Genomic DNA, 25,865 nt, shown 5'->3' with positions numbered 1-25,865 from the left:
TCACTTGTGCTCTAACATCATGTTGTTCTCTGGTACCAGTCCCACACATGCCCTCATTATGTTCTCAAGCATAGCTCTCTATTTTGCTAGGACATTCACTATAGGAGTACCAAGGGGAACCTACATGCATATATTGAAACACAATTATGTTGCTACTATGTTAGAAAAAAATGAGTTATGCCAATATTAAGATTAACTACTTACCAATGGGGCTTTGGTCAAGTAGCTCAAGATAGTTGCTATGGGTTGGAAAGATTGGAATTTGGCCTGTAACAATTATGATTGCCAAAATTTAGTTGAAATTTATAATTTAAAACACTACAATTCAACCTTATAGTTAAGTAAAAATAGTACAATACCTTGCCCTCTTTCTTAAGATCAATCATGGTGTTAAGTTCAGCAAGTAAGACCAAATCCAAGATAAGAGGAGCTACAAGGGGAGAGTCTTCACAAGTATTGTGGAGTACAATGATGCTCTTTCCTCCCATAAAAAACATAGAAGTGTATTCATCCATGGCTCTCTTATTGTCTCCAACATAGGGCACATACTGCAAAAGACAACAAGGATCAATTTAATCTTGACAACTTAAAGTACAGTCACTATAATGCTTTTGTAAATCACTTCTAGCAAATTGAGTTGGCCTGAATGTCAGGGAAACTTCTGAAATAGTAAAAAATGGATGGGGAAAACTTCAGAAATAGAATTCCTATAAATCACCCTGAGAAGGAATCACCCCAAGAAGGAACCACATAGTTTTCTTAAAAGAAAAGGAGTTAATAAGAAAAGTGTTTCAAATGAAATAAAAAATATTTCCCAAGTAGATTAAAGAGAGTTCATATAAACTAAAAAATGGCCAATTATGTCAATTAAGTCTTTACCCTGATAACAACCACATGGTCAGGGTGTTCACTAGGCCCATACAAAATTGGATTGTTGGAAACCATGTCATCTACAACATTAGTCTTTGAAATTTCCTTAGAATGGGAAGTCTGTGGAGCTGATAGATTCATCCCATCATTGGTTCCCAAATGGTTGTAACTCACAATGGACATTGGTTGCATAAAATGAGAGATTAGCTTAGACTAAACATGCCTACCAAATAATAGCACAAAAGTGTTAAACTACTAATAACTCTTCCAAATTGCAAACCTTAATACCGGCACCAACAAAAAAATCCACAAGCACATACTTCATCTTTGTCTTACCACTTTTCAAATCATCCCCTCCAATAAGACTATTCTTCTTGATAGCCAATTCTATTAGTCCTGCATAAAATCATACTCAGATCATTTTGCAAGATAGTATCTCATCATGGAATACTCTATATATTATATGTAAGCTATAGATAACTATAGGTGGGTAGAGAACCTTTTGACAACATGTTCCCTACCCTAGCTAGATCCAAACTTGGCCTTGGGTATTGAAGGCTAACAAAAATATAGAATGTGGCTGAAATGATGTTAATTGAAGTAACTATATGACAGAACACATTCTTTCTAGTCAAGAGTTTCTTAATCTTTGGTTGTGCATTCCTTATCTAACCCATTTTTTAATCCATCTACATGAATTAAGTTCAACAAAAATAGAAAATGTTCTTTCTAGTCAGGAGTTCCTTAATCTTTGGTTGTGCATTCCTTATCTAACCCATTTTTTAATTTGCCTAGGTAAATTAAGTCCAACAAGAAGAAAAAACAAATTAGAAAGGAAGTTGTTCAAAAAGAAAGAATTAACCGGACAGGAAGTTGTTCAAAAAGAAAGAACAAACTGAAAAGGAAACTATTCAATATGAAATAGATAGAATATGAGACAAAATGCCCTTTTGAGGTATAGAAAATCTTCGGTGTACATGCCTTATTCGACCCAAGTTTAAGCTTGGACTTGGTATGAAAAACTAGGCTCTCCACCTTGAAGACCACATCAATAAATAAATAAAGGAATAGCCTTAAGAATCCTATTGGGTTGCAAAAATATTTGTCCTAGAGCTTTTAAAGTTTCCCTACTATTAGATTTAATCTAGACTTGAAGTTAATAGAAGTAAACAATTTTTCTCACCATGCAAATTGATCTAATTGGAAAAAGAAGGTTTTTGTGCCTGGTTCTATCTTGGACTCAAGTGTGGAAATTGTTGGCTGTATTGGTCATTTTTCAATATTTTAACTGTATATGATAGGCTAATTTATTGTTAAGACCGTACACATTAACGAGCTAAAATTATTTAAAATCGTAAATTTGACAATTATATTTCTTAATAGACTGTCAAAATCTCTTATAGGGATAATATATACTTCACTTACTAATATAGATATAACATTATATTTAAATATATGTAATATATATACAATAAAATATAAGATATTTTAATTAATATATAATATATATTTTTGTATATTAGTAATAATTTAGAATAAATAATACTATGATGTAATTGTTAACATATTTTATATTATTCATTTTATACTTATATTTCTATATTTTTAGCTTAATTCATTGTAATTTGTAATTATTATTATTTTAGAATCTTTTTTATAAAGCATGTGATTTTAGAAACTTGTTAATATTTATATTGATTTAACATTTTTAAAATTAAATATATTAATTTTAGAAAGTTGCCAAGTTTCTTTAATATTGTTATGATTTTATATTTTTAATCTTATAAATTAAATCTTCTATGTGTTAAAATTTTCTTATATTAATTTAGAAACATCTATGATTAACTTGTACTTATGAATGCTTGGTTACAACCTTGCATTCCGTAGTATGCCTCATCTATATGAGAGGATACTAGTGGCCACATAGGGATCACTAGGGGGCCGAGGTCTATTGAGAGACTACCAGGGTAACTCTAGCGTGATCTGTGAGATGACACTTTCCTGCTTGCATAGTAGGTTTCCTACAAGTCTTTGTGTGCCTCTAGAATTAGATGTCAGTTTGTGATTGGAACCTTTGAGTTAGTATACTATTAGGATTCTTGGACTTATAGAGTATTTGTGCAATGTGATTTGATAACCTGTTTGGGACTTGAGATTATCTCCTCAACATGGTGGGAGTGGATCATTTAGGTTCCATGTGGTTGGGTGGTAGTGCTCTTCCACTCTTATCATTTGAGATCCATTTGAGACACGTGGCTAATGCATTCTTTGTTGGCATCTATCTTCATTCTATTCATGGATTATGATGGTGGACATGTATCCTTACATTGGTGATTTGCATATGTTAGATGATGTTATCTTATGCTTTACTGTGCATGTTAGATTTCTTTATGCTCATAATGTAGTAGGTTTTAGGAGTGACATTCCTACTATGTTAATACTGATGATCTCTTCGGTGACATGGGATGTTATGCACAGAGGGATGGCTAGGGCCCATGATAGTCTAATGATGCTATTTACGATTGGGAGGAACCGTGCACTTAGTTAGTGATGTTTGTGATTTATGGTTATCTGTTACGATGTATGTTTATATTTTCTATGATGATGTATTGTGTATGACATGTGGTTTCATTTACTTTATTGCATCATGGACTAGAATAAGGATGATGATGTATTTTATTTTCACACATATTCTTTTAAGCCTTTCATACCCTATGGCATGTATAGTGGATGATTGAGCATTCATAAATGTAATGTACGAATGTTGGACTTTTCATTATTATTTTATGTTAGATGGAATTAGATAGAATTAATATTAGTTTATTTAGATGTAATTCAACATTAAGGGATCCATGAAGAATGTAACTTGTTATGTATGTTTATGTTTACTTTTAGTTGAATGATGTTATCACTTTGATGTAGTGCATGCCCTAGTTTGCATTTTGTTATTGTGGCTGAACTCTTTTAGGGCTAGTTTTATGTTGATGATTATTAGTAACATTATTTTGGGATTATTAGATATTGTTTTAGATTCAACTTATTATATGATGAGATTACTTGGTACTTTATATTTCATGTATGCGTGATGATTATTATAGTGTTTGCAATTATTGATGATGATTAGTTAGATAGTTTACTATCACATGTGTTTTCTTATGGATACTTACCCCATACTTGCATGTGTATGGTGTGTGTGTTTGTTTTCTTTATGTATGATGTGTCTGATGTGGTTAAGGAAAGGAATCATAGTCACTTGCTAGTTGGGATCTATACGATGCACCACTTCCTGACATTGCCTATTTAGCTTAGTAGATATTGTGCTTGTACATGCATGGATTTTATGCACATTGCAGGTACCAGGTATTGACTTCCCTGAATTGCCAGGATGAGCGTACCCTATCACATTATCTCAATGGTAAGAGAGGGGAGATAAATTCTCAAGTCCAAATCCCAACCCTTTAAGCCATTTGTCCTAATTAAAAATTATGACAAGTATATGAGTTGAGTACCCTTCGAATACATCGGATGACATAATTTGTGATATTAACCCTTTTGGTTTGATTTTGTACGTGTTTTGCTATGATGGGTTTTTGTATTTTCCTTTATGAGTCTTTAGTGTATTTTCTATTAATTAAGTCTAATTAAAAGATTTAATTAATGATTTCATTTAATAGAAAATTAATATGATATTTTAATATTTATTTCTATTTAATTAATTGGGAAATTAATTAAATAAAAATAATTAAATTTGAAGATAAAAGCTATAAGTTTAAATCTGGAATGTGATAATATTTATTTAATTTAATAATAATATATTTAGAGTTCATTTTTAAATAAATGCTAAATAATAATATTATTTAAGTTAGTAAATATTTTATCAATTAAGTTTCAAAAATAAATTTAAAAGTGGAAAAGATATTTAAATTATTAAAAGATTCTAGATCACATGATGCATGCATGTGATTAAAATATATTAAGATAGAACAAGTGGATTTATTAAAGTGAGTGCATGAGATATAAAAATTCATAAATTAAATTGAAAAGAGTAAAGTGAATATTAAATAAATTAATGTGCATTATTTTAATATTCATTTACATAGGAGTATGCGAGCTCTTAGGAGTTGTCATGTTGACAACACAAGTGTTTGCACTCTAATTATCATGTGTTGTCTACACTTAGGAGTTAGCACATTATTTGAGCACATGGTGTCTACAACATTCTAAACACCTCATCATCTTTATCTTCTTATCATGAAAGTTATGTGCTTAGTTTTCATGCTTATCTCCTAGTTCTTTCTAGACACATTATAGATGCATCTTAGAGGCATCTATATAGAGGCTCTCCTAGTGTGTATGGACAAGCTAAGATGCCTCTACAAGCTCGTATGCTTCAACATGCTCATATGCTTCTACAAGTACTTCTACTCACTTGGGGGTTTCAAATGGTTTAATTCTTGGAGGAATGACAAATGTTAGAGAAGGAAGGGATTTTTCTATGGATTTTTGAGGCATAGCAAATTAGCATCAGTATCCAGGTGCACTCATGATTTTTACATATTCCATTTGCACTCTTTCTCTTCCTGTCTCCATCGTGTCTATTATATGTGTCTGAATATACTCCATGAATGAATCTTCAATCTTGAAATTGGAATCTAGATATGTATGTTAATTTTTATTTGGTTGCGAAGAAAAAATTAGGAAACCCTAATTTTATTTATGAAGGAAATTCATCACAAATTGCCTTATCGCTACCCCTTACATAGACCAAAACTCAAACATTCATAACCTTTTATCTAGACCAAATTTATTCGATCACTCTAGTTAGATTTGGTGCAACTTGACCCTCTCCAACATATTTAAAATTTGGCTCGATCCAATAGTTCATTAGGGAGATATGGTTCCCGTACTAGGACTATTTTATTCAATGACAGTCATTCCTCCATTTTCCATAACCAGGAGTTCTTTGTGCTTAAACTTCATAGAAATAATCTATCAAAGCATGGAATGAATTAAAAACTAAACCAACATAGATCTAAGACATTTATAATCAAGATTTGAAAATTGATTCGGGTTTGGATTCGAATAAAAGTAGAATCTTATTAATATGCATTACTTTTATATGATTTATTATCTAATCTAATTAAATCAAATTTAATTAAGATTAGTTAATAGTAGAAGAAGTGTAATTAATTATTAATCAATTTAAGTAAATTGATTTTTAAATGCGGGCGAATTAAAAGAAAAGAGATATTAATAAGTGTTTAGTCTAATTAAATAATTGAATTATCAATGAGATTGATTTTATTTTAAAATTAATGAGGATTATTTTAAATAAATGATTTTCCTTGAAGTGTTCAAAGGAAATTGTAAACTAATTATTTGAAGTTGATAAGTATTATTCTAATGTTTTGAATAATGTGAATGATTTTATCTAAAAGTCAATGGGAACTAGTTCAATGATTTAAATAAGTAAATAATTATCTTATGATTATTTTAGAGAACTATTTTAAAATAACTGAGGGATAATTCTATGTTTTATTCAAAAAAATAAATGGGTTGAGTTATAGATTAAATGAAGAATCTTATACACTTGAAATGTACTTGAAAAAAAAAACTAAAACCTGATATTTGGTTTTACCATGTGATTGCGAAAGCAAACTAAAATATGTGTTTGTATCTTGTTTTTTATGCTATCCATGGTTGGGGTTTGGGTGGTCATAGAGTGTTGACCAGTTAGGATGTCTACCAGAGGCTTGGAGTTATGCGAATGTGATGGCATGTTGATGTTATTTGGTCTCGATTCTTTTAAAATCCAACCATGGTAATGTGATGGCATGCTCTATGAGATGTTTGTATTTACTGATTGTTATTACTTTCCAGTCTTCTTGTGTGAAGCCGAGGTGTATGTAATTGAGATATTTGACTTAACCATTTTGAGTCATCGATTAGTTATAATTGGGTTGCTTTCCAGTCACCATGATGGGACTGAAGTGTTGATTTATTCTTGATGTTGTCATGTTGTGACATGTTTTGACTCAACCATTTTTGGAGTCTTCGATCAATATTACTTTGAAATACTTTTTGGTTGCTTGTTGAGAACCAATGGATATTGTGATTATCAGTGATACCTTCAGTTACCAATAGAGAATTGTTGTGGTCATGATTATTAATGGATGCTTTTCAGTTGCTCATGGAGATTTGATTCTTTTATTGTGGATTATCTTTTGGTTTTTTTCTTATTTCTTGTATAGGGCTGTGGTGATTTTGAGATTTATGATTCCATGAGCTTAGGGTAGGTTATCTACTTGTAGTGTCAGGAAGTGGCTCGCAATGGGGGCCGGGACCCTAAGTGGCTACCAGGGTAACTCATTGTAAGTTGTTTTAATAAGTGAAAATATTTACACTAAATGGGGATTAAATGAACCTAATAAGATAATTGTATGTTCTCACCCATGTCTCGAGTGCTAGTATAAACTAGGATGGGAGTAGAGAGAATGCTTGGTTGCAACCTTGCATTCCATAATATGCCTCGTTTGTATGAGAGGATACTAGTGGCCACATAGGGATCACTAAGGGGCCGGGGTCTATTGAGAGACTGTTAAGGTAACTCTAGTGTGATTTGTGTGATGAAACTTTCCCACTTGCATAGTAGGTTTCCTAGATGTCTTTGTGTGCCTCTGAGATTAGATGTTGGTTTGTGATTAGAACCTTTGAGTTAGTATACTTTTAGGATTCCTAGACTTAGAGAGCATTTGTGCTATGTGATTTGATAGCATGTTTGGGACTTGAGACTATCTCCTTAGCATGGTGGGAGTGGGCCATTTAGGTTCCATGCAATCGGGTGGTAGTGCTTTTTCACTCTTACCATTTGAGGTCTGTTCAAGACATCATGGCTGGAGTATTCTTTGTTGGTATTTATCTTCATCTAGTTCTTGGATCTTATGATAGATGTTATTTACTGGTATGTTTCTTTATATTGATGATTAGCATATGATAGATGCTGTTATTTATTTATCTTATCTTTTTAATTTGCATGTTAGATTTCTTTCTGCATATGATGTAGTATGTTTTAGGAGTAACATTCCTACTATGTTAATACCGATGATCTCTTCGGTGATTTGGGATGTTACACATAGAGGGATGACTAGGGCCCATGATGGTCTAATGATGCTATTTACAATTGCGAGGAACCGTGCATTTAGATAATTATGTGTTGTGTTTATGATTTATGGCTATCCTTTACGATGATTGTTATATCTTTATTGAGGGATGGATGTATCATGTATGTTATTGGTTTCGATGAGATGATGTACCTTTATTTTTACAAATGTATATCTTTTAAGCTTTTCATACCCTGTGACATGTACAGTAAAGGACTGAGCATTCTAAAATGTAATTTATTATGGGACATTGGACTTTCTATTATTCTTTCATGTGGATGTGGTAGTTGTTAGACTTAGTACTAGTTAGATTAAATGTGATTCAACATCTTGGGATCCTTAAGGAATGTAACTTGTTATGAATCTTTTTAGTTGTATGTATGTTATTACTTCCGCTACTATGTGTTTGATATAAATGGTTTATCTTTCATGTTTAAAAAAAAAAATTGTTTCAAAAACTTAGTAAAAATTTAGATTAATTCTTTTGGATCCCTTGACAAGGCGTTACATATTTTTAATCTTATAAATTAAATCTTCTATGTGTTAAAATTTTCTTATATTAATTTAGAAACATCTATAATTTTTTAATATATGATTAACTTGTACTTATTTTTAATTATTGTTTTTAGAATTATTTTCAAAACAAATATGAAAAATTAGAAACTTGTTGTAAATATGAGATTTCTTTATTTGTTACTAAATTATACTTATTCCAATTTATATCTATATAAAACAATCATATAACCAAAAACATTATTTTTTGTCAAACAATTGTATTTCTATTTTATTGTAGCTTCAAAATTATTTTTCATCAATTGAATCACATTAGGTAAATTTTACATATTTTTTAGAACTCTTATTTTCATTTATAGTTACTAATGTTATATTTATTTTTGTAGGTACATACAAAATGTCTTCAAAGAGAAGGAAACAAGCAACTATTGGAGAAATGTATAGGTGGCCTGGAAAAAAGGATCCAGATGCTTCTTGTATTTCATTACTAAATCAACATAAACAATCTCACATTAAAAATTTGAAAGAAACTTTCAAAGAAATTTTTGGGACTTCTTCATATGAGGATTTAAATGAACAAACAAATAAATTTGGGGAAGGGTATAGTTTTAATGATGAAATTGAAGATAGGTCAAATATTTATAATCAAGGGAAGGAAAAAGTTCAAGTTAAAAGAAAATTTTGAATGGAATGGCTAGAAAAATTTGTGTGGCTAAATCATTTTCATAATGATGGTAACATAGTAATGAAATGTAATTATTGTGAGAAGTACATGATGCCAGCACCATGGAGTGTAGGGGATGGATGTAATAATTTTCAACATGATGCTTTGATTACTCATGAAAAATCATGAATACACAAAGATACTCAAGCAAGATGGATTAATGCAACAAAAAATAAGATAAAGTCTATTCCTAATCATATTTTAGAGATTGAAGATGTTAATAGAGAAAGAATAATAACCACAATGAAAAAAACTTATTTTGTTTGTGAAGAGGATTTATCTTTACCTAAATATGAGAAATTATGTAAATTTCTCATGGATTTGAAAACCCTCAATATGCCAAAAAATCAAGATTACTTTGCATATACAAATCGTAAGTGTGCCAATGAGTTTTTTTTTGCATATCAAAATATCTTGAGAAAATCCAAATATATGAGATGTTGAAATGTCCTTTTTTCTCACTAATGATTGCTAAAAGTGCTAATCAAAGTTTAGAGCAACATCTTATTGTTTATGCAACATATTTGACTTTGGGGGGTAATGGGATACCAATTTCCAAGTTTATGAAGATAATGAATGTATTAGATGGTAGAGGGAAAACTATATATGATGTTGTAACCCAATTAATGAATGATAGAGAGCTTCCATTAACAAAGGTAATAGCCATCTCAACTGATGGGGCTTCTGCAATGGTTGGTCATGAAAATGGATTTGTTTCTCTTATGACAAAAAAAAAACCAAATCTTATTTCAATACACTACATAGCCCATCGTGAATCATTAGCAGCATGTGATGCTTCCAAAAGGATACTTGAGTTATTGTGTGTTGAAAAAAATTCAAATAAAGTGCATTCATGGATCCACAATTCACCAAAAAGAAACAATGAGCTAAATGATTTACTTAAAATTATGTAGATTGATATTTTGAGTGTTTTGCAGATCCATACAATCAAATGGTTATCCTGAGGAGAAGTCATAATAAGACTTGTGAAGCTTATGCCAACCATTTTAACCATGTGGAAAAAAGATAAGAAGTGTGTTGGATATAATTGTTAATTGTTAATTGTCTTTGATATTACACAAATGTCATATCAGCCATCAGACAAAGTCTACTGAGCTCAGACGATCGGCAAAACAATTTATAGTGTCTACCGAATGTTCCTATACATTACATAGTAAAGTTAGCTCTTACTGAGCTCACTTGGGCATCAAAGGATCTTGTATCAGAAAGTTAATGTTAACTAAGCTCCCAAGGTTAACAAAGGGAAAGTCAATGTCTATCGAGTTCACTCAATCATCAAAGAGAAAGTTAACTTTTACCGAGCTCACTCAGTAAAAGAAAGAAGGTTAGCTTTTACCGAGCTCACTCAGTAAATGAAGGAAGGTCAGTGTTTACCAAGTTAACTTGGTCTCCAAAGAAATTTGCAAGGTTTACAATGTTTACCGAGCTTCACTTGGTTAACACTGGGAATACCATTCAGGGGAAATGGTCATCGAGCTGGGATAAGCAGCAAATAATTTAATTGTTCTAAAGAATTAAGTTTAATTGTCTTGTGAAGCTGATTGATTTAATGTTTTTCAGTTGTTGTAACTTGTAATTGAGCCAACTTGACACTCTGAAAGGTATATATGAAAGGTCAAGTTGTGAATTCATAAGCTGTAAGTGTGTGTATGCATAAGAGTGCGAATGTATGAATAAGAGGATATATGAGCAAATGTTGAAGAAGGATTAGATATCCTTATGAAGCTGCAAAGTTGTGTTTGATCAGTAAGGATCTAGTGAAGCAGAACAGAGATCTGTATTCAGCAAAGATAAGTTGCATATATTTTAGATCACTTCATTGTTGCTTTCTAATCTTTGTAACAGTGATTCAAAACCTCTTAACAAAGTTGGTTTGACAGTCATTTTGTAAATCCTCTAACAAGGTGACAATTTAGTTGAATTGTTTTAAAGACCTCTGACAAGGCCACTTCTAATAGGGTGATTAAATCCTCTACCAAGGTCACACCTAATAGTGTGTTTTGTAACCTTTAATAGGGTTGGCTCCTAACAGGGCTCACTTCAGAAGAGTGAAAATTGGTAACTAGTTACTTGTTGGTTTTTCCCAAATTGGGTTTCCACGTTAAATCTGGTGTCTCTTGTGTTCATGATTATTTCTTTATGCATGCATGTTAACCACTTTAAATGCTTAATAAGTTAACAGAACATCTATCTAGTTTCAGCATTTATTTGTATGGTTACCGAGTGTCAGCAGCAATTTTATTTTAAGACATCCAAGGATCTATGGATTTATTTTTGTAGTAACTGATTCACCCCTCCCCTCTCAGTTATTCCATCTCTATTTTCAACAAAGTGTTCATCATTATATGAAAAGGCAAGGATTTACTCTATTTAGTTTTGTTTACACATGCTTGTTAATGTTTTGGGAGAACTAAATAAATTGAATAAGGTTTTTCAAGAAGAAAATGTAGACATCACAGTTATTGGTTTGGCTCTTGATGAAGCTATAAGAAATTTATATAGATGGTTTTTGAGAAGTGGTACATTTGCAGAAGGTACAAATTATCTTTCAAAATTCTTAATTGATTCTCAGTTTGGATTTATTGAAGTTAAAGAAGAGGATGTTGTAATTAATAAGCATGAATTACTATATATTCCTATTCCAGATGAGGGGTTTTAGTATGGGGAAGTAGCCAATAATTTCATTAAAAATACCTTGATAAAAAATGTGCAAAACTAGCTGGTACACTATCTATCAATGATATTGCTGAAAAGAAGACTCACAACATTATGATGATAGATATAGCATCTGCTTTGAGTTATGAAGAATTTGATGATATCAAGGACTGCAAATCTGCCTTTGAACTGTGAGAAAAATTGAAAGAGTTCTATGGAGGAGATGATAATGTTAGAAGAGCCAAAGCAGAAAGTCTGAGAGGACAATTTGATCAAATGAGGATGAGAGAGGATGAAAACATTGCAAAATATGTTGAAAGAGTTAAAGCATGTGTAAGTGCAATCAAAGCTTCTGAAGGAGATATCAGTGAAGAGACAGTTATAAGTAAAGTTCTCAGAACTCTACTTCCCATTTATGTAATCAGAGTTTCTGCAATTCAAGAAAGAATATGCGAAGCAAATCACAAGATAAATCTAGAGGCTATAGTTGGAAGATTGACTACATTTGAACTGGACAACTTTGATAACTATGTTCCAACTTCCAAGAACATTGAATCAGTATTTGAAGCCAAAATTTCACTCAAGGAGAAAGGCAAAAATAAATCTCAGTCAGAAAGTGAAGATGAATCAAACCAAAGTTCAGACAGTGATCTTGAAGTAATTGAAGCCCTTCTAGCAAGGAAATATTCTAGAGGCAGAGGAAAATACAAAGGTAAAGTACCCCTAATCTATTTTTCATGTGAAGAAGTTGGTCATATTGCTACTAGGTGTCCAAACAAGAAGAATAAAGATGAAGAAAAAGATCACAAATGGAATGGCAAGAAAGATTTCAAATTATTCAAGGATAAAGGTAAGAAAACATGTTTTGTGGCTAAAGATTCAAATTGTCTACATTGCTGTAAAAGATGAATCTGATAATGATGAGGAAATGGCACTCATTTCTCATATGAGAAAAAATGATACATGGATCATAGATAGTGGTTGTTCTCATCACATGACTGGTGACAAAACTAAGTTTGAATACTTTGAAGACTACGATGGTGGCAGTGTAAGATTTGGTAACAATGAACCTTGTTGTATAAAAGGGAGAGGAAGAATCTCTCTAACCAAGGAACTTATATGTGATAATGCCTATTAGGTAAATGGACTAAAGCATAATTTGTTAAGTGTGGCACAACTACTCAATAATGGATTCAAAGTAGAATTCATGTATGGTAAAGAAAGACTACTGGATGGAAAAGAAAAGCTAATTGGATCAGGTACTCAAACTAAATGTAACTTGTTCTATCTTGAACTAGGAAAATATTCATGTCTCATTGCTCAAGTTGAAGAAAGTTGGTTATGGCATAAAAGGTTGTGTCATGTAAACTTTGATAATCTGGTAAAGATAAGAAAATTCAAGAAAGTTAGAGGCATTCCTAACATAAAGAAACCTGAGGTTAATCTATGCAAAATTGTCAGATTGGAAAGATGGGAAAGACTAGTTTTAAAAGCAAAAACTATCAGTCTGAAGATATATTAGAAATTGTGCATACTGATCTATGTGGATCCATTGGAATTGAAAGCTATACTGGATAAAATTTCTTCATTCTTTTTCTTGATGATTACTCAAGAATGATGACAGTCATGTATCTAAGAAACAAATCAGAAGCATTTGAAAAGTTCAAATGGTATTTGGCCAGAGTAGAAAGGGAAACAGGGAAAAGATTAAAATGCTTGAGGTCAAATAGAGGTGGAGAATTCATTAAACATGAGTTTACTAACTTTTGCATTGAAAGAGGAATCAAAAGACAAGTATCAGCCCCTAGAACACCCCAACAAAATGGAATAGCTAAAAGAAGAAATAGATCCATCATGGATTGTGCAAGAACTTTAATGATTGAAAAGAACATTACTATCAAATATTGGAAGGAAGCTATCAACACTGCAGTTTATACCTTGAACCAAGTACAGCTAAAGAAAGACTCATTCAAAACCCCCTATGAGTTATGGTATGGCTATAAACCTAATGTAAGTTAACTTAAAATATTTGGAAGTAAATGTTACATTTTGAAAGAATCTAAAAAAGGAAAATTTGATGTGAAAGGTGATGAAGGTATATTCTTTGGATACTCATGCAAAAGTAAGGCATATAGGTGTTTGAACTTATCCACTCACAAAGTCATAGAAAGTGCACATGTGAAAGTTGATGAGTTTGCAGAAAGGATTGAAGAAGAAAGAAAAAGGGAACTAGAAAATTATAAAAGGTTTGTTTTCAGTGAACTTGATACAGTACCAACTACATCAGAGAATCAAGAATCTTCTACTCCTGAGTCATCTGTAACCAAGTTATAGAAAGTTCAAACCGAGCCACAACATACCGAGCAAGTGTCTACCAAGTTTGAAAAACTCGAGCAAATATCTACTGAGCTAGAACAGACAGAACCTAAAGTTGAAATACAAGAAGATAATAATGAAATCCATTCAAAAGGCAAGGAACCTATATTAGCTAAGTATGTCAGGAGACATCATTCAATAGATCAGATCATTGGAGATAAATTTGAAGGAACCATGACAAGAAATAAGTTGAAAGGTACTTGTTTACTTGCTGACTTTGAACTTAGAAATGTCAAAGATGCATTGAAAAATGATAGTTGGATTGAGGCTATGAATGAAGAGATAGTGCAGATAGAGAAAAACAAGACATGGACTCTTGTACCCAGACTTAAAGACAAAAATGTGATTGGAACTAAGTGGGTATTCAAAAACAAGTTGGATGAAGATGGTAAGGTATCAAGAAACAAAGCTAGACTAGTATACAAAGGATATGCTCAAGAAGAAGGAATAGACTATGGAGAAACTTTTGCTCCTGTTGCAAGACTAGAAAGAGTCAGAACCTTACTAGCATATGCTGCTCACAAAAGATTCAAAGTTTATCAGATGGATGTCAAGTCAGCATTCCTCAATGGTATACTGGATGAAGAGGTTTACATTGAACAACCCAAAGGTTTTGTTGATCCAGATAAGAAGAACATGGTCTGCAAATTACACAAGGCATTGTACGGTCTGAAACAAGCCCCTAGAGCATGGTATGAAAGATTGCATAACTATCTTATTCAGATTGGTTTTCAAAGAACTAATGATAATAGTTGCTTGTATATTAAGGAAGGACCAGATAATAAGATTGTCTTGGCATAAATATTTGTAGATGATATTGTTTTCACAGGGAATGATGATCTGTGCAAAGAATTTTCAGAACAAATGAACAAGGAATTTGAAATGTCTATGTTTGGTGAGATCAAATTTTTTGTTGGTCTTCAAATTAAACAGAATATAAATGGTATCTACATTACTCAATCAAAATACATCAAAGAGATATTGAAAAAGTTTGGAATGGAAGATTTTAAACTAGTCGGGACTCCTATGTGTATCGGATTAAAACTTACCAAGGAAGATGAATCAAAAGAAGTAGATCAAACAATGTATAGATCTATGATTGGAAAGTTTCAATATGTAGTTCATACTAGGCCAGATATTGCCCTTGCAGTTGGTATTGTTGCAAGATTTTCAGCAAAACTAAGAGAAAATCACATGATGGCAATCAAAAGAATAATGAGATATTTGAAAGGAACTGAAGAGTATGGTTTATGGTATAAGTTTGCAGGAAATTTGGATTTGAAAGTATTTACTGATGCTAATTGGGGAGGAAACTTTGATGACAGAAAAAGTACAAGTGGAGGTGCATTCTTTCTTGGAAAGAGGTTGGTTTCTTGGACAAGCAAAAAGTAGAATTGTACATCTCAATCTACATCAGAGGCAGAGTATGTTGCTGCAGTGGTAAACCATTCTAATATTGTTTGGTTTAAACAATTGTTGGAAGGCATGAAGATAGAAATCAAAGAACTAGTTGTTATGTTCTATGATAATACAAGTGCAATCAACATATCTAAGAATCTAGTGATGCATTCCAAAACTAAGCACATTGCAATAAAATATCATTTTGTCAGAGAATTGGTGCAAGATAAGGAGATCAGATTGGAATATGTTCATACAAAGGAACAAATTGCTGACATATTCACTAAACCATTACCTAAGGATGCATTCCTATATCTAAGAGGTAAGTTAGGGGTCACTCCCCTATCTAAAGTTCACTAAAATAAAGTTGTAGTGATGCATCAACTCATACCAGATTGAAGATCTATCACTTGATGTAGCATAACCAAAAAATACTGCATATGAATTAGTACTAAAGGTACACTAAAATTCATTTGAGTTGAGTTGTCTTTGGCATGTGTTGTCAAAGAGGGAGAGTTTTTACTGTCATATCATCTCTTTGAAATTTGTTCAAAATATAAAGAATTTTTTATGTAATTCATTCACAGAAAGAGATTACTGTAAGAAGGAGATTTTTCTATCTTAGAGGGAGAATTGTTATGTTGACATGTGGTGTTGCCATATAAGAGAAAGACTTGTTTTCAAATTTCATTTCTATTATGACATGTTGTGTTGCCATCAATGCCAAAGATGGACATTGTTGGATAAAATTGTTAATTGTGTATTGTCTTTGATGTTACACAAATGTCATATTAGCCATCAGAGTCTATCGAGCTCAGACGGTTGACAAAGCAATTTACAGTGTCTACCGAATGTTCCTATACATTACACAGTAAAGAGCTCACTCAGGCATGAAAGGATCTTGTATTAGAAAGTTAATGTTAACCAAGCTCCCAAAGTTAAAAAAGGGATAGTCAATGTCTACCAAGTTCACTCCATCATCAAAGAGAAAGTTGGCTTTTACCGAGCTCACTCGATAAAATAAGGAAGGTTAGCTTTTATCGAGCTCACTCGATAAATGAAGGAAGGTCAGTGTTTACCAAGTTAACTTAGTCTTTGAAGAAAGTTGCAAGGTTTGCAATGTTTATCGAGCTTCACTTGGTTAACACTAGGAATACCATTCTGGAGCAATGTTTAGCGAGCTGGGTCGGGCAGCAAAGAATTTAATTGTTCTAAAGAATTAAGTTTAATTGTCTTGTGAAGCCGACTGATTTAATGTTTTTAGTTGTTGTAACTTGTAATTGAGCCAACTTGAAAATCTAAAAGGTATATATGAAAGGTCAAGTTGTGAATTCATAAGTTGTAAGTGTGTGGATGCATAAGAGTGTGAATGTATGAATAAGAGGATATACGAGAAAATGTTGAAGAAGGATTAGATATCCTTATCAAGCTACAAATTTGTGTTCGATCAGTAAGGATCTAGTGAATCAGAACAAAGATCTATATTTAGCAAAGAGAAGTTGCATATATTTCAGATCACTTCATTGTTGCTTTCTAATCATCGTAACAGTGATTCAAAACCTCTTAACAAAGTTGGTTTGATAGCCATTTTGTAAATCCTCTAACAAGGTGACAATTCAGTTGAATTTTTTTAAAGACCTCTGACAAGGACACTTCTCACAGGGTGATTAAACCCTCTAACAAGGTCACACCTAACAGTGTGTTTTGTAACCTTTAACAAGGTTGGCTCCTAACAGGGCTCACTTCAGAAGAGTGAAAACTGGTAACTAGTTACTTGGTGGTTTTTCCCAAATTGGTTTTCCACGTTAAATCTAGTGTCTCTTGTGTTCATGATTATTTCTTTATGCATGCATGTTAACCACTTTAAATGCTTAACAAGTTAACAAAACATCTATCTAGTTTCAGCATTTATTTGTATGGTTACCGAGTGTTAGCAACAATTTTATTTTTAGACATCCCAAGGATCTGTGGATTTATTTTTGTAGTAACTGATTCACCCCTCCCCTCTTAGTTACTCCATCTCTATTTTCAACAAAGTGTTCATCATTATATGAAAAGGCAAGAATTTACTCTATTCAGTTTTGTTTACACATGCTTGTTAATGTTTTGGGAGAACTAAAAAAATTGAATAAGGTTTTTCAAGAAGAAAATGTAGACATCACAGTTATTAATTTGGCTCTTGATGAAGCTATAGGAAATTTATATAGATAGTTTTTGATAAGTGGTACATTTGCAGAAGGTACAAATTATCTTTCAAAATTCTTAATTGATTCTCAGTTTGGATTTATTGAAGTTAAAGAAGAAGATGTTGTAATTGATAAGCATGAATTACTATATATTCCTATTCTAGATGAGGGGTTTTAGTATGGGGAAGTAGCGAATAATTTCATGAAACCTCGTGTTGAAGGAAGACACAAAAGTTGTCAACACTTAACAAAGGGTTATATTCAATCTCTCATTGATTTTTTGAATGAAAGATTTCCAGATCTTCCTCTTTTTAATGCAACAAGATTTTTTAGCCCTTCTTATTATCCATCAGATCGTCAGACTTGAGATAATATCTTAGAACTTTGGCTTGATAAGCTTCTTCAACATTTGCAACATACTAATTCAAACAATGTTAATGATCTTGAATCTACATTTGATTTTACTGGTTGCAAAATGTGGATAAATTCTTTTGTTGATGCATTGCATTTGAGTGGTGAAGGTTTTAAAATGAAAGATGTATGGAGAGTCTTTCACAATACAAATTATTGGCATAGAAATTATCCTCATATGATGAAGTTATGGCAGGCTATTCTTACTATTCCTACAAGTATCATTGATTGTGAAAGAGGATTTTCAAAAAAAAAAAAAAAAACCATCACAGATGTAAGAAAGTCAAATCTAGGTTTGGATACCCTAGATGCATTAATGAGAGTATCATTAAATGGATGTGAAATAAATGGTGTAAACTAGAATGAAATATATCAAATATGGAAGAACACAAAGTCAAGAAGAGTTCTTGACCTTTGATTGATTTTTTTTAATTAGTCTATATTTTGTACCCCAATTTTAATTGAATTTTTTTTCTTATAGATTGGAATATTAGATGGTTTACTTTTGAGTATATTTTTTATATTTAATATGTTGCAAATTATAGTGAAAAAAAATTAAATTTAAAAATAATTTATTAATTTATTCATAAAAAGAAAATTTGACAATCAATAAATTTTTTTGAACATAAAATGAAAGGCAGTAAGATGACTCAATTGTCATCAAAAATTCATGTGACTGTCAAAATTCCAAGCCTACTTGGACTTCATAGCCAAGGGAAAACCCTTTTACAAATTTTTTAAATTGTTTCCCTTGTATAAAAATTATGTAGCTAGAAGAAAAATAAGTGCTTCAATGAACACGAATTGTCTCTATCTAGAGTCTCTACACCACAAAATTCATGATTGTAATAATTAAAAGAAATCATGATTGTTCTTGAGTTATCCATCTTCTTGAGAGATTTAAATTTAATAAAGTTAGACACTGTTTGGATCCCAATTCTTATAGAAATATATTCACAAACCTAACACAAAGGTGTTCTAGGGGCTGTCATTGATGAAGGGAATATTCTCCTGAGTACAGGCCAGAGCATAAAGAGGTGAAGGTGAGATCTGAGACTCATCCCTTTCTAAAGATGCTAGGAAAGCCTCCTTTGTGTCATTCAACCCCACCATAACATCATTGTATCATTTTGTATTGGTGGTCTAGAGAATGATTATTCTATCTACATTTGTTTTTCCTTGAACTCCTTGAACAAAATAGGAGGTGTAGACATTCAAGAAAAAAAAACTAAAAGACATCATTTAACAAATAAAGATCCAGGATAATCAACAAGAAAATTGATTTAATGGCTTTGGTGGAAAATGAACATATGTTAGTTTTGTTGACTCTTTAAGGAGAAGACTTCTCATGTATCATTGTTGTCAGATTAATATAACTTTTCTACTCTATTAATTTATATAGGATACAATTCTCAAGAAGAAAAGAAGAACTACCTAAACTATAAAGGTATCAATAATTTACTACAAGATAAAGGGAATAGAAGATACAAAATAAAAATAGCTAAATGAAAGCTTGAATCAACAACCTTACCTAATGTCATGAATAATCTACTGCACATGTTGCTTCTTGGAACCCTTGATGATATGATTTGTGCTCTCACCTTGGTTTGTAGCTATAAAATTAGGATCAAAGATACTAGGAAGGGGTACCATGTCTTGCATGTAGGGTCATAGCATCTTCTGAAGGTCAATGTTTAGTACCTTTTCTCGTGCAATGGCATCTGCTAAATTCATGTTACTAATGTCTCATCCCCCAAATACAATATCGTTAGGGTCAACCTGCACAAGAAAATTAAGATTAAAATAGGTAGAAGATGTAGACCGAAGGAAATTTTAAAAGAAATAGTATGAGCATGCCTTGTAGTGTTTGAATTTCATCTATAGGAAAATTGGGCATGGAAAAGTTGTTGACATCTGGAAAAGATCTTGTATATTTTGAAATAGAAAAGAGGAAATGCATTTATACTATAGGTCAATACAATTTAAAATTTCACAATCATCTAAAGCTTATTTTTTTAAAGGTTTGATATCTAAGAATAGTCATGACTCATTACACAATGGAGAAATACCTAACCCTAAAGAATTGTAAAAAATGAAGTCGCAAAAACACCCAAACCAAAAAACTAGAATTTTTCCATGGGAACAAGGCTCTTAAAAGGTATGTAAATTTCTTCACCATTATAAAAACTGATTATGCATGTGGAGGCTTGAGTGAGGGACCCAATGTAATGCTCCACTAAGAAAAAACCAAAAGATTCTAAACAAAGAACAATAACAATGAACATTATAAATTTTTTTTTTAAAACAACTTATTACAAGTGCAAGTACAAAGATTTAACCACTCTCAATCTAAATACCTCACAGTGAAAGCTAATATCATCCAAATAAGCTTCCATAAAGATACTAATACAAATTGAGTTCAATACAATAATGAAGTACAACATCATTCTTAATTTCTAATGTCCAACATATGAACTCTATGAGATACAAATTCTACTATAAGAAGTAACTTCAACAGTCATCCTTAGCTACGTGTTAATCAACTTGAAGCACCTGGAAAACACATAGAAATGCAACACAACTCAAAGAAGTGGGCTTAGTACACACTGAGTTGAAAAGCGTAATCCACCGTATACATGTTAGATTAAACATATACATAATCATAATGCAGATATCTGATTCACTTAACATAGTGGAGTTTCAAAATTAATATGCAAGAAGTAAACATTTACTTAACAATGCAAAATTATACTCACACTAAGAATAACCCATAAATGAATCATATATATAGTGAGGTGTCATTGTTATGGCACTAAGATTCTACATCCATGTATGGTATGCTCATAGTCGACGCATAACGGTATTCTCTATTATACTTGTTAATGACAAAATAGAGATATGCCTTGTTCTCTGTACTTAACCATATAGGTTTAAGTCATAGGTAAGGCCAATTATTTTTTAATATGTAATTAACCCACCCAATTCATTTTAAAATTTTCACTAAATTAATTAACTAAATAGGATAAACCAAATTCAGCCACCCCGATATACATTCATCACAGCTATTCCTAATAAAAAACACATCAAACAAATGTTCTAAGAATGTACATGCTATAGATATAAATCAGTATTCAACATGATACTACATCCTTTAATCTATTTGAACACATCTTATTCTTCCTATTCCAAAGATAAATTTAGATTACTATAACAACAGAAACAAATACTATAATAATAAGAACTCATAAATACAATTAAACGAACACATTAATTTAACGATATATACTAATCTTAATACTATACTATTTAACCCTACTGTCATAATAATCTACATTTAACCTATGAAACAACAAAATAGTAAGATCAAAGTATAGCTAATACTTTTTCTTTGAAAATCAATTTCATCAACATATATCATAACTGAAACTTAATTTAAAATCAACTTTCCATTTTAATAGTGACCAAAGAACAAATTTGATACCCAACTAAAATAGAGTATGACTATTTAAGTAAAAATAATTCCATTTCATTTTAAACATAATGACTGTATTAAAATACTTTGAAATACCATATTAACACAACTGACAGTTTCTACATGATCAAATTCAATCAATGTTTCAACAGAGATCAACAATAAATTTTTCCATTCAAGATAACTATACAACTAAATCCCTGATGATTTCAGGTCTACCAGCAATATATATTTCCTCATAATAAAATATTCCCTGATTAAGCTATAACAACATTATATAACATCACGAATCATTCAAAAAATGGTTGTTCATACAAAATCCATGAATTCACATTTTTTTACAAACTAAATACCAAAATGTCAATGCCAAAATATTTTAAAGTTTCATGATAACCATATGACAAAATGCCGATACCATAGTTTCCTATAGTTGTTCGACACCTTGACTATGTTCAACACAACACAACTATGCATAGTCACTAATACACCATTCAACACATTTACTATACATTATCTAACAACAACAACCCCTATCTATTATTGTCTATCGAATATCTAATTTAATATTCTATCACTATTTGTTTTCCACAACCTAACAATGATCAAACCCGACTGCTATAGAACTGTTTGACAAAATGCCTTGGTTCTTGACTATGACCATGAGCTCAAATTTAAAATGAACTCAAAACTGAGACCAAACCCTTCATATCTTAATTACACAAGAGAGCTTGGATAAATAGAAGCTCACAGAGTTTGATAGAAGGTTTTACAACATATATATGTCATTATAAAATCCACCCACATATTAACTGTCGTGAGCTCGAATATCTCACACAAATCGACTCTTAGGAAAGACACGAGTGTATAAAAGAAAAAACCATAACCCAATTTGTATAACTCAATGCAAGTATAACATATCTAAAAACTACTTTTAACAAATAGGCCGAGTACTAAAACCCACAACATCAAACACAGAGAAGAACACACATACAGATCCTCAAATTTCTATAAAACTTGAAATGGAAAGACCTATTTTAAACAAAAAATACACCCTACCCACAACCAAACATGAATATTTACAGAGCTCGGCACCTCCAAATGTCCAGACCTGCGAATACCCATACTTGGGTATCGATAGGTATGTATTTTTTTAAAAACATAGATCTCTTATTTCCTTCAACAACTAACACCATAGAATAGTAAAAGATGAGTTAGAAATGCCCCCTACCTCAGATTGCTAAAGGTGAAATGCACAACTCGAACTCTACTCTAAAACTTGCTATCGAAGTCCAAAATGCAAAGTCCAAACCACACTTCCTAGCAATGAACACTGACCAACATGAATGAAATTTGATAATGAAATTTCGCAGAGAAAACAATAGAATTTCCTGTTGTGTGAAATAAAACCCTATTCAGCCCCATAAGACAATATCTCCTTCCAACTAAAACCCTGCATATTGCCGACCCTTCAGCAACCAATCATAGGTGGAATGCATACTCAAAACAAAAATGCCAAAATTGTTGGCATTTCTTCCACAAAGCCCAACTTGCAAGGATATGGTGATTGAGAACTTCAGTGCCATTAAAACCCCACTATCAAATGGCATTCAATAGACTTAACTCTGCAAAGAGCCATGTATACAACAGTTCACTATCACTGCCATGTATTTGGCAAGGTACAATGCATAAATATCCCTGAGTTTTCATTCAAAACCCATAAGGGTTTTAGGGAATTATAAACCTCAATTAAAATAACCAAAAAAATTTGATATAAATAACATAAGCAATAGGTATATAAGATTAGCCATGGGTTTAAACCCTTCTCAAAACACAATAAAAATATATTCTAAAACCATTAGGGTATTTAACCCTTTTAATACAAAAGAATATATGTTTGAAAATCAATCTAATTAAAATTTCATAAACATACTAAGATAAATAACCCCACTAATATCACAAATCAAGAGTTAATAAAACTAGGGTTAAATTCTTCGTAATAATTTCAAATGAATGAATGCTCAACAGATAAAACTATATACATATACAATGTAAAGTTCAACCTCAAGAAAAAATTTGATACCCTAACATCATATATTCTTATATGCATGTTTTCAAACTGTAAAACTTAAATTTAAATAAGAACTTTAAGCATTTAATCCTTTTAAGCAATCTAATTTCTGCAACCAAAAATGTCAGGTATATAAAACCTCTCAATTAACATAATAAAATCATAAGTCATCTGACAAATCTAAATAGAGTAATTCTGTTACTGAATACACACTCAACAAAAGTTTTATGTTTTGTTAAACAGAATATAACCAAGTTCTGACTGAATAATCAATGTATCAAACTGAAAGAAACTAGATCACAACTAAGTCCTAAAAAGCATAATAACTAGTAGAAGTGGTCAGGCATGACACCCAAAGTAATTTTCTTGTTGTATTTTATCCTTTGTCACTCAAGAGATCCCCCTGCACTCTAAGAATCTAAGTTAACATGGTGAAATCAATCATCAACATTACACAACAAAAGAAAAACCCCACACTTGACAAACCAAAAGGGTGAAAATCCTTACTCTCTGTTGGTAATAACACTCATGATAAGAGTGGAGCCATTGTTTCCACTCCATCCCACCAGCATAACCCTACACAACCCACATACAAATTTTTCCAAAACAACTATTGAGCACATTAGTCTGAAGATTCTACGCCATTAAGATAAACTAAAAGTGCAATAGGAAAATTGACACATGCATCTACAAGTTACGCTCAAAATTTCAATAAATAAACTGACAAGTTATCAAATTTAAAATTGACAATAGATATACTATGTGGGAACCCACATATCAATTCGACCTTTAAAACAAATTAATATTCATATTTCTTGATAGATTAAAAAAATAAAAAATAAAGGATCCTAAATAGAATAATTAAACTTGACCTACCTAAGCTTGTGAAGCTTGGTATCAATCTTGAACTCACATTTAATAGACTTGGGCTTAACGACCCAGTCATAATTCCCATTTCTATTCTCATGAACAAGTTTAGTGGTTTAATAATCATACACTGATTGAATGGTCTCCTCATTATATTTCACATTTGGGCTCTCCATGCAAAACTTGTTAATGAACATTTTTCCAAAATCTCAAGATATACGTGGAAAGCGAAATGCTCTAAATGAAATAGCCTCATTGCTTTAAATCACAACCCTTCAATTTATAACAATAGACAAGGAATTTACCCCTCTCCTAAAATTCAATGACTTTCCTCCTTTTACTCTCATGAGATTGCCACTTGTGATGCATTACATCCTTATTATGTAGACACACACTCATATTTGACTCCGAGTCAAAACCCTAGGTTAGGGTTTGTGTACATATAGGTCTCCTAATCCATTGCCATCACCACAGTGCCCCACCTTGCCTATTGGTTGTGCATGGAAAACCCCTTCTTAGCCATTTCCTTTTCTATATTAAATTCCATTACAATATTGGGTTCACTCAATAGGTTATATAGTTTCTATCAAAGTGTTAGATTCAATGACGACACCTAGTAGTGAAGCTACCAAGATTCAATTAGCTACTTTGCTAGGTCCCATGGGCACCTGCTCACTTAAAAATAAAGCTTAGAAATAGAGTTGGGTGCTATTGAGCTTTTTTAGCAATATTTAAAGGGAGAGGTCTCATGAATTCTAGATATAAATCTGATTTTAAAAATTAGCTCATAAATTCAAGGAAGCCAGTGCTCCATGAATTTGAAAATGAAATTAGCTTAAAATTTTGAATTTATGATAATAATATTTTATAATAATCATAATTAAAAAAATTATTTTATAAATAGTGTACTTTTCATATATGAACTTTCTAGAATCAAGATAATTAAAAAAATTCTTACAGTGTCTTGTAATTTATTTAAATATAATAAAACTGGAAAAAAAATTGTTTATATTGTTTGAAAATTATATGATATTTTGCATTTATTTTTTTGTATTTATCTTCATACATTTTTATTATATTAAACAACATGAAAAAACTATATTGTAGTACATTCAACTAGTTTTGTTGATTTATGGGTGGGAAG

At 31.6% G+C, this 25,865-nt stretch overlaps 1 pseudogene; it reads right to left on the bottom strand.

The window, feature by feature from the left end:
* Positions 1-24,918, bottom strand: LOC149578266 (inositol-3-phosphate synthase-like; annotated as a pseudogene).
* Between the last annotated feature and the right edge of the window lie 947 nt (positions 24,919-25,865).

Source organism: Cupressus sempervirens, chromosome 1 (genome assembly GCF_028749045.1).
Source record: "Cupressus sempervirens isolate cs-2001-9-10 chromosome 1, ASM2874904v1, whole genome shotgun sequence".
In the NCBI taxonomy this organism is placed as follows: Eukaryota; Viridiplantae; Streptophyta; class Pinopsida; order Cupressales; family Cupressaceae; genus Cupressus; species Cupressus sempervirens.
This window is presented reverse-complemented; position numbering and strand designations above follow the sequence as displayed.